This window comes from Panicum hallii, chromosome 5 (genome assembly GCF_002211085.1).
Source record: "Panicum hallii strain FIL2 chromosome 5, PHallii_v3.1, whole genome shotgun sequence".
In the NCBI taxonomy this organism is placed as follows: Eukaryota; Viridiplantae; Streptophyta; class Magnoliopsida; order Poales; family Poaceae; genus Panicum; species Panicum hallii.
In genome coordinates, this window is record NC_038046.1 from 49907863 (window position 1) to 49915707 (window position 7845).

Consider the following 7845-nt stretch of genomic DNA (forward strand, 5'->3'; position numbering starts at 1 on the left):
CGAGGACCTGGTACGTAGATGTCAGAACTGTCAGTTCTTTGGCAAGCAAACTCATGTCCCGGCCCACACCCTCATCACTATACCGCCTTCCTGGCCGTTCGCTTGCTGGAGCCTCGACATGATTGGGCCCTTCACAACGGCGCCAGGAGGTTTTACTCATGTTTTGGTGGCTGTCGACAAGTTCACCAAATGGATCGAGTTCAAACCAATCGCCAAGCTCACTCCTGACAGGGTGGTTGACTTCATCTCCGACATCTTGCATCGGTTCGGCTTCCCCAACACTATCATCACCGATTTGGGTTCAAATTTCATGGCCAACCAGTTTTGGGAATTCTGTGAGAACTCGTCCATCGAGGTCAAGTACGTTTCGGTGGCACACCCAAGGGCAAACGGGCAAGTCGAGCGGGCAAATGGCTTGATCATTGACGGCCTCAAGAAGAGACTCTACGATGCCAACAGCAAGAAGGGCGGGAAGTGGATTCACGAGTTGCCACATGTCATCTGGGGGCTTCGGACTCAACCTTCAAAAGCCACAGGGCATACCCCGTTTTTTCTGGTCTACGGCTCTGAGGCGATTCTCCCAGCAGACATCATGTGGAAATCCCCAAGGGTCGAGATGTACAAAGAAGGCGAGGCAGACGAAGCACGACAGCTAGAGCTGGACTCTGTCGAAGAGGCTCGCTGTTCTGCCCTCGTTCAGTCAGCTCGTTACCTACAAGGAATATGGCGTTACCATGATCGCAACATTAAGGACCGGTCGTTCAGCACAGGCGACCTTGTCCTTCGTCGCGTTCAGGATGAGTCGGGTTTACACAAGCTTAACTCAAGATGGAAGGGGCCGTTCATCGTCAGGAGGGTCACAAGACCAGGATCTTATCGACTACAGCACCCCGACGGCCAGGACGTACCCAATTCATGGAATATCCAGCACCTGCGACGGTTCTACCCCTGAGCATACTCATTTTTAAATTCCTCTATGCGTTAAGGGGCAAGTTCTTCCTTTTCTGGGTCCATATGGCGGCTTCGTGCCACATGACTCGAAATGTATATTCTCGACTACACAGCGGGGGCTTTGGCCACGCTCAAGTTTTATACAAATCGACTACTTGCTACAGGCATACAGGTCGTCGCGATGATAATCGCATTTTTGTCAAACTGGTTAGAGCCGTCCGGCTCGGGTTCCATCTAACTCGTTCGACATGTCCACATGATGGGCTATATCGACTACTCCTAAAGTCGTTGCACTCAGGGTAGTCTTCGACTATTTGCCATGGGCATCCTAGTCGTCGCGCCACAGACGGCGCAATCCGGGCTTGAGTGGATCCCTTTGGCGGGATCCTACCTAACTCACCCGATGAGCTTGTGTGAAGAGCCAAATCGACCACTCTCTAAGTCGTTGCACTTAGAAGTAATATGTTCCCACTACGGAGCAGACGGAGCTCCTAAACTTCATACAAAAGGCTACAAGAGAACAGAGGTAGTTTCTTATATTACAAAATTATGTTGACTAACGGTTCAATCCTGGACCATGTCTCCCACAATCTTTTCAGCCACCGGCCGAACCTCTAGCAAATACTCGCGGAAGTTTTCGTCAGTGCAATCAGCAGCTGCACCCTCCGCGAGTACTTCTAGCCGAGCCTTTGGCCAGAAGGACTTCACAAGGCCCAGAGCATGACCCACGTATGTTGTGGCCGCCTCGGTGACAAAGGTGAGGATCTTTTGCGGTGCCCCGCGAAGTCGATCCAGTAGTGGTGGCCCGTCTTCAGTGCCGTCTTCCCGAGGGTCCACCATCTCTACAAGTTCCTGGGCCGCCATCTTCAAATCATCGAGTTCTTTCTGGCGCTGCTCTCTTTCTTCGCCCAAAGTCTTGACCTGCTGGAGACAGTCGACGAACTGCTTCTCCGTGTCAGCCATCAGTTTCCGCAGATTTTCGACTTCATCTGCGCGGCGATACAGCATGTTCTTCAAATCAGTAAGCAATTCCTCTTTATAATTTATGAGTTTTTTAAGTTCTGCGATGATAAACAGGTTTCAGACAATGGAGTTATCGACTGCGGGTACAATTTCGAGAACCGAATTCCACGTACCTTGATGGGCTTTCCGCTGTTCCTTGAGTCGGCCTTGGAGCTCGGTGATGGTTTGCTCGAAGCCGACTCGCTCCTGCATTAGCTCGTCGATGCGCCTGGTGGACTCCTCCAGCTGCACTGCCCGCTCATCAGCTTTTTGGCTCATATCCTGCACGATTCCGGATGTCAGGAACAGACAACTTGAGCATACAGTTACCAGTGGTATAGACAAGACTTACCAGGGCAAACTTATCGATCGCAATGTTGATCATTTGACGCATGCGGCTCAGGTCGTCCCTTGGGAGGTTCTCCCCTCCAGGAGTTGGCAGCACAGTTGCTGCGTTCAAAGCACCCGCACCCTCCAAGACTGACGGTGGTGCGATTTCTGCAAAGGACAAGTGTTTAACAAAGCGCCGATTACGGCAGAAAGCAGCTGGATCCTTTACCTGCAACGTCAGCGGGGCTGGTAACGGCGGTTTCGACTTGCTCATCGCCAGCGGTTTCGGGTTCCGCGTGCTGGAGATTGGGCAGCGGTGGGCCTGGCAGGACTACATCTGCCCTCTCAGCTGGCTCTGGCGCGTCGACTTGCTCGGGCGAAGGCTCGGGGGCTGGCGGAGCCAACTCGAGTTCTGGGGTAACTGCTGCTGTTGATCTGTTCACGACAGTAGCACAACATCTTTACCGTGATTTCCAAATATGGCCAAGGGCCGAGTCGAGAGCGTCACTTACACTCGGGATCGGATCATGGTTGGGCTTTTCAACATCAGCTTCAAGGGCTTCTTCGCCATTGTGCTCGTGGCTGGAGGTGCAGGCGTGCCAGTCGATGAGGCTGGCAGCGCCAGCGCGGCAACGGCTGCGGCCTCTACTGGTGGTGTCAGGGCCGCCTCAGTCGAGGGCACGAGTTCTCTTGAGGCAGGGCCCGACACGGCAATCGTTACCTCATCGGCATGAGACGGTGCTGGGTCTACTATATCGGCTTCTGTAGGTCTGGCATCTGGAGCCTCACTTCCGGTGGTGGGCGTTTCAGCTACCCTTTGACGCTGGGGGCTGGGCAATGAAGACGAGGGGCTGCAAGACAGGGTTGTCATCAGTGTTCAGCAAAACAACTCGACAATTTTTATAGTTCGACAAACACTTACCCGGCAAGGTCAGTGGCGCTAGCTTTGCGTTTCCTCATATCCCGACGTCGCCGGGGAACGAGAGGTGCGTCGTCCGACCAGTCCACGGATGATCCGGAGGAGTCGTCGGCTTGCACCCTCTCCCCAGCCGCCCGGCTGCCCGTAGCTGATTCGCTGCCAACAATTTGTTCTTTCTGTGCTTTGGCGGCACTGGGCAGCGTATGGTAAGGCCGGGGCAGATCGGGGTGTGGCGGGTAACTCCGATACAATGCTGATGAATCCTGTATTAAGACAAATCGACAATCAGTTAGTATCAACTCTTCAGCTCAAGGGAAGAAGTCGAGAAGTCGAACACTTACTGCTGGTGGTCGATTCTGGGCCGTAAACCCTGCTGGAATATACGGGACAGCATCCACATCCAGTAGAATTCGCTTAACGCGAACAAGCGCAGCATCATCTCCAAGCTCCTCTGCGCACATACGGGATGGGTCTTCAGTACCCATGTACTCGAATCCTAGGGTATGGCGCTGTTGGATGGGTTGAATTCGACGTTTGAAGAATGATAACATCACAGACGCCCCGGTTACCCCCATCTCTTTGTGTGCGGCAATCAACTCAAGCAGCTCTTTTACTTGGTCCATCTCGGCTTCACTGGGCTCCAATGTCCACTCGCTGCGTTGTACAGGAGGCCTGCCGGACCGCACAGGGAGTTGGGGGGCATGGTTCGTAATGTAGAACCATTGGTGTTTCCACCCAGGGACATTGGAAGGAAATTTGTACGAAATGTATTTGTCACTAGCGTGTTGCCTAAGCTGGATCCCAGCACCCCCAATTGTAGAAGGATTTTTTGAGGTGGGTTGGGGCTTCATGCGGAAAAGATAGCGGAAAAGCGCCCAATGGGGCTCAATTCCGAGGAAGGCTTCACAAAAGTGGATGAAGATGGAGATATGGCAGATCGAGTTGGGGTTGAGGTGTTGCAGCTCGATCCCGTAGAAGTAGAGAAGACCGCGGAAGAATGAGCAAGTGGGGAGGGCGAATCCCCGTTCAGAAAAAGAGCAGAAAGAAACAATCTCATCGACGCTTTCCATGGGGAAGGGATCACGAAAAGGAAGGCGCCAATTAATGAGATCCCTTTCTTGAAGCAGACCTCCCAGTACTAAACTTGCAAGATTTTGGCGAGAGCACTTACTAATTGACCATTCGCTGGTCGCCGCCTGCGCTTCCTTCAAGTCTTTTTGGTTGATCTTCTTCGGCGCCATTTCCACCCCTTTTCCGCCACGAGTTGTTCGCACAATGCTCGGGGGCTACGGTGGTGGGCTCGAAGTTTTTCGACTACGCAGGGCGGCGAGAGGGCGACGGTAGGACAAGTCAGCCTCTAATTGGGATTTTGTTTTTCTGGTGGCGGCGTCAGATCTGAAGGCACAGGAAAAACCCTAACTGACTGCGGGGTTAAATAACCAGCGTTCAGGCAGTGGTTTACTGTGTGAAAGATGAAGCGTCACGCAATGGGATTAGTTGGATACAGGCAGTTTTTTTTTAGCAGATTTTTTGGGCCGTTACCTGATTCACCATTTTTTCTGGGTTAGTTTTCCCGAAAAAAGAGGTTTTTCGGGTTTCGAGTCTAATTTTTGCTAAATTGCCTCTTCTTCGACTTTATTTTTCAAAAGGAACTCTTTTTTGCCACGACCTTTGGGATCCTTTTTTCCAAAAGATTTGGACTCAAGGCTCGGGGGCTGCGAGACACGTGGCATCGACTACTTATTTTTCGAAAGTACTCGAAGGATAAGAGAGAACTATTCAAGGCTAGTTTGACCCTCAGCTTGATTCTTTGATCTAACCTAAGGCTCGGGGGCTACTCCATATGGAGTGCGATTATTCATCGCACCCCATATAAAAGAAAGAATTCGGGGCATGAGCACCTCATAGCTTCGATGCAGTCAGAAGAGTACTCGAAGAGAAATTTCAAGACGGAGCTTCGAAAGAAGTCGAAAACAGCTTCAGAAGTACTCGAAGAGTCTGCAGTACTCAGCTACGAAGAGCTCGGGGGCTTGTCAGACCCGGGGCCACGGGGCTGTGTACATTAAGGAGTCCGTATTGGACTAGGGGATAGGACATGTCCTGTACCTCATTTATGTTGTATTCTACTCGCATGCGGAGTAGAACTAGTCGATACAGAAGGAAACTACTCGAGTTGTACTTGAATACGATTCCTAAGCTAGTATCAGGCTAGGATTCATATAACCCTGTCCCCCCGGATATATAAGGGCGGGCAGGGACCCCCTCAAAACATAAGATCACCAGATCAACACCAAGGCAATACAAACCATCATACAGGACGTAGGGCATTACGCATATTGCGGCCTGAACCTGTCTAAATCTTGTGTTGTCTGCACCTTCGAGTTCCCGATCTCGGCGCATCCCAACCTAAAACCTACCACCTCGGGTATACCCCTTGGTGGGCAGCCGGATAAAACCCGACAACTACTATAACTAAATCGCTTTACTATTACGATGTTTTCTTGGTTCTAAGTGTCGAAAAATGCTAATTTCTATCTATCTTTGACATGTAGTGCACACGGCAACCCTCGGGTAACTCATGTGGGTTCTATGTTTGCCACAACATGCTTCTAGTTGCAGAGAAACCGGATTTCACGGTAAGAATTATCACGTGTTCTAATTAAAAAATATCTGTCTTCATCTTGTATTCTAACTGCTTGTAATTATATTTCGAAGGACGAAGATGATTATTTCAATCAAACGACGATTGGTAACGTGAAGGATATCCGAGAGAGGCTAGCGGGGTTCCTCATGATGGAGGTGATCAACACAAAGGGGGAGTTCCATTCACGATAGCACGGCAGGCGACATTGAGCTAGATTGAGAGACTTGCTTTGCATGTACTCTATTGTTCTTATCGATTATTGTTGCTAATTGATTGTACATGTGTTATATAATACTATCTTTCCTTGTATGTATCGCACTGTGTGAATTGTATGGATGCGTGCGATGATTGCGGTGAATTCTGTGAATTGAAATCTTTTGCAGGTATTTGATTGCAGCTGCCAAATCCTGGCTAGTTCCAGGATGCAGCTGGGGAAAAAAAAGATCCCTGTTGGAGGTAGACTAATGCAAGACGCGCCTCGCTTAGGCCGCGACTCTCAATAGGCTCCCAGGGGCGCTTGTGTCAAGCCAAGGCGAGACGTGCCGTAAGTGAGGCGCATCTCGCATCTGTGACTAATGCGAGACCCGCCTAACCTAGAGCGCGTCTCGCATTTGGCTCCCAGGGGCGCCTGTGTAAAGCCAAGGCGAGACGCGCCGTAAGTGAGGCGCGTCTCCCATCTTTGACTAATGCGAGACGCGCCTAAACAAGAGCGCGTCTCGCATTTGGCTCCCAGGGAAGCCTGTGTGAAGCCAAGGAGAGACGCGCCATAATTGAGGCGCGTCTTGCATTCTGGTAATCTGAGACGCGTGTGAGGCTCGTCTCAGATTACTTTTTAATCTGCGACGCGGTAATGCGGGACGCGACCACTGCGCGTCTAGCATTTTGCCTAGGGCGCGTCTCAGATTAGGGCTTCTGGCGTAGTGGCCTGAGCTCTCCCAAAGGTTGTGCGTGTCGCCTGAGCCGCTTCCACTGGGCTGCTCCAGGGTCGACTGATTCCTTGGTTCTTTAAGACTTAAGAGTTAGGGCTTTGGCCCTTTTCTCTCTTATCTGCGCAAAGAAAATGCTGTCAAAGACCCCTTCTGCAGTATTGACCATGCTAAATCTGAAAGTTATGGAAATAAACCACATACATGTTCGTATGTTCCAAGGTTTCCACAGTCAATATCGCTGCAGGGTGCAGCGTCCGTTCAAATATTATCTGTTTGACTTAACCTTTACAGTGTTTACAACTGGGTTGCAGTGAAAGCATGTGGGCTTCTATCATACTAGAACATATGGTGCCCTTCGGGCGCCCGGCGACGGCGGAGAGCAGGAGAGCACCGGCGGCGGGGAGGTAGAGACCAGAGAGGGAGAGAGAAGGCGGCATTGGGGAGCAGGAGTGGGTGAGAGACGGGGAGAGAGAGCGGCCGTGTGCCCAGCCCAGCCCGCGCCTGCGCGGGCGGCAGCGGCGGAGAGCAGGAGGAGCGATGGTGGGGAAGGGCGATGGAGGCAGGCGGAGAGGGAGAGAACAGACAAGGAGAGAGAGGGCGGCGGCGGGGAGCACGAGAGGGAGAGAGATGGGGGGGCGCAGAGCTTGACGGTGGTGCGCATGGCCTCCCGCAGCACGTCAAGGAGCTCGACCGTCACGCTCTCCCGGGTCGCGCCATGGCCGGCCGGCCCGCGCCCCCTCCCTCCGAGTCACGTCCTGTGTTGGATCTGGGTCCTGTGGGAGCACGCGGCGGCGGTGGAGAGCAAGAGGAGCGGCGGCAGGGAGGGGCAACGGAGGTAGGCGGAGAGGGAGCCAGGAAGGAGAGGGAAGCGGCGGCGGGGAGGCAGAGAGCAGAGAGGGAGAGAGAGGCATCGGCAGGGAGCAGGAGAGGGACGGCGGGGAGGAGGGAGAGGGGTTAGGGTTTGGGGGTGAATGAAAAACTGCCTAGCGGGATTTTTTTTACAAACACAACATTATTATCAAATTTTCCCTTTGTCGTGTCGAAATAAATATTAGTATGAGGGTCTACGT